This window comes from Microchirus variegatus, assembly GCF_963457635.1.
Source record: "Microchirus variegatus genome assembly, chromosome: 5".
NCBI classification, from domain to species: Eukaryota; Metazoa; Chordata; class Actinopteri; order Pleuronectiformes; family Soleidae; genus Microchirus; species Microchirus variegatus.
In genome coordinates, this window is record NC_139806.1 from 9,581,479 (window position 1) to 9,584,679 (window position 3,201).

A 3,201-nucleotide genomic window follows, 5' to 3' on the forward strand; every position below is an offset into this window, starting at 1 on the left:
AGCTCCGCTTTACAACCACCTCTGTTTCTTTGTCCATTATCTATTGAGCGAGTGGTTCACAGGCAACGTTGATATTGGTTACTAAAGGTTAATGTAACATTTTAGGCTAATGTAACGGAGGCTAATGTTTGCTCATTGCTATTTGATCCATCGCCTGTCAAAAAAAAGGTGGAAACACTTTAAACAACTGCCATGGAAACACTTCACGCGTTCCATGTAAGTAATAAGAAATCTTTAAAGCTCCAGTGTGTAACATCCGTTGCCAAAACACTGCTCGCGTCGCTGCCAACCCAGACTTACCCCCCCACACCTCAGGTGAGGCTGCAGAGCTTCCTGAAAGGACGACTCTGGGAGGCCGTCCACACAGAAACAGTGTAGGTGGAATACGCATGCTTATTAGGGTCTGAGCGCACAAGGTACGGAGGACTGCGTTTAAACGGAAGGAATTATAATGTTTGTTATTGTTTTGGCGTTTGGTTTCGTCCACAAAGAAGCGCCGTTTTGAGAGACCTGAGACGGGACTTTTTGCTCTTTCGCGTTGACGACGATTACGGAACTTTAGGAAAACGATGACGCCGTAGTCCCTGCTGCTCACTGTTTTGTGTTTGGAGATACTGACAATGACAAGTAAATATATCTGTAACGTGTATACCATTTTATTTCATTCTCTGTTTCGGTGTAGTGTTACAGCGCCACTTACAGGCCTGGCAGATGTACTACTACTATGGCGTTTTGATTAATTTTGGAGGGGTTCCGTATGGACAAAGACATTTCCCGTTTACAGGAAACGTTTTTAGAATGGCAAAGAAAAAGATTGTTGATGTTTCGTGCAGTTTTTCGTGTGCATATGGCCTAGGTCTGTTTCAGTATCTCCGTCGTGTTTCAGAGAAACAGGGGAACACAGAGAGCGTCGTGTGAAGCCGATTGGCTTTATCGCCGTTGGGTGAACTCCTGTGACAATGTTTTGAACGATAACGGTCGATCGTTTAAAGGTGCATTATGTAATAAATCTAAAGCAACTGGCCGTAAAATCCTCCTAATATGTCACAGAGACTCAGGCATAATGTTCATATAACAAACGGAACTCACCAACAACAACAGTACAGACAAAATATTCGCATTAAAAAAAAATCTTTTGCAGACTGCAAATCATGTTTAGGTTTTGAAATCATGTTTTGGCATGTGGCGCCACCTACAGTCTGTAGAGTCTCAGCTGCCGAGCAACCACGTGTTGCCAGTTACGTCAGAAAACGAAACCTAAAAGACCTCTGTATTTTGAATTTGAGAGTAGTAACCATTGTTGGCCACATTCTTACATATGGCGCCTTTAATATTCAGAAGTTACACACTACAGCTTTACGCGGGGAAAAATAACAGCCAAAACTGAAGGAACAGTGTTGTTTCATCTGCCAGGTACTGTCTACCACTGCGACTAACTTTCTAGCAGGTAATGTGATCTATCTACGTAAAGGTCAGTGTCACCAGCGTGTGATGCTTTGACAAGGTGTTGAAACGCAGTTGTCACAGTAACGGCAGCAAAGTCACAGAGTACAGCTTAAAAAAAAAAAAAAAAAGAGAGATCACGATTCTAACATGAGTTAAAAGGAGGTGGGACGCTCAGCCAGGATTTTCCATCTGACGTTACGCAACAGACGGACAGAGCAGCGTCCTATGTAAGAAACGAGATGTTTATGATAAAGGTTTGTTACACAAGAGGACTTCGAGCACTTAAGCTAATGGGTCACCCTGCTTATTGAGCAGTGGTAACAATATTAATGACTGTGTCAGACTGAGGGGGAGGGAGGGGATCTATAACATAACCGGTAGACGCTCTACGTATTAAACCTGTGTGTGGCAGTTTTATACGAGGGGATACACTCAGCTGCTGCTGCTGCAGCTGCAGGCCAATAACATTCCACAGCTTGACTCAAGCTTGTGAAATTTCTCTCAGTTTTCAAAGGTTTTTTTAGTTTTGAGTGCACAGACTTTTGTTTATACTCTTTCAGTTTCTCATGGAGCAGATGCATTCCTTTATTAGTCCACTACACACACACACACACACACACACAACACTGCCGATTCATTCATGTGTAGCAACTGTGAATCATTTCCATTTCTATTCCAGACTATTCTATTTCATTCTTTTTCCTATTCTGCGCTGTGTCATGGCTAAATGTGTACTATATGTCGTATTGTGTCGTTATTGACCTTTTTCCCGCGTGGTGTTATTTTATTTATATCATCAGCTGTTGTGAAGATTGGTGTGATATTTTGTACAGTCATCCCATGATTCATAGTCAATGAATCCTCATGACTCGGTGATTCCCCCCTGACTTTATTTTCCTCTATTGCTTCATGAAGTTCATCAACATATTTTTTAAATATTTCAATAATTCAATGTTAAGTTTCATTTTACTCTGTTTTTTTGGGCAAAAAACACTCAAAAACTAGTATCTCATCAACTTCAACATGCCAAATTTGTGTTTAATGTTGATTAGAGAATACTGTTATGCTAAAACACCTCAACTGAGGTGAGAACAGGGTTCCAAAAGGGTTCTTCTAGAAGGGCTGAGGTTCTACCTGGAACCATTTGCTTCTGAAAAACCCTTTCCCAAAGAAAGGGGTTTTTCAAGGGTTCTTGGTAACACTAATGGTCCCAGTAAGAGCCGTTTTTGATCCAGAGAACCCTTTAAAACCCCTTTCTTGAATAAAAGGTTTTGAAGGGGTTCTTGGTGGAACCCTCCAAAAGGGTTCCAGGTAGAACCTTTATACCTGGAGCCAAAAAGGGCTCTCCTATGAGGACAAGCCGAAGACCCATATATGGTTCTACTTAGCACTTTTCTAAGAGTGTACCATAAAACCCATTTGAGTTGCCTGTCTTGTACGGGTGTGTGTGTGTGTAACGCTGAAACTGTAGTACCTCAGACTAAATGTCACACACGGCTATGATCGTCCTTCATAGTGATGACTTTACTGTGCTCAGGTGTCGACTGGAAATCAATGTTTACATTTAAAAAAAAACATGTATGTTTCTCCCTCACGATAGTTGCATAATGACCCTCCTGTTTCATTGCCGTGTAAATATATCGTGTTGTGTACGTGCGATCAGCTGTTGATATGTCGTTGAACAAAATGTCAGATGATGATGAATAAAACTATTTGCACTGTGGACGCAGCCTTTTGTGTCTTTACAGACGGGAG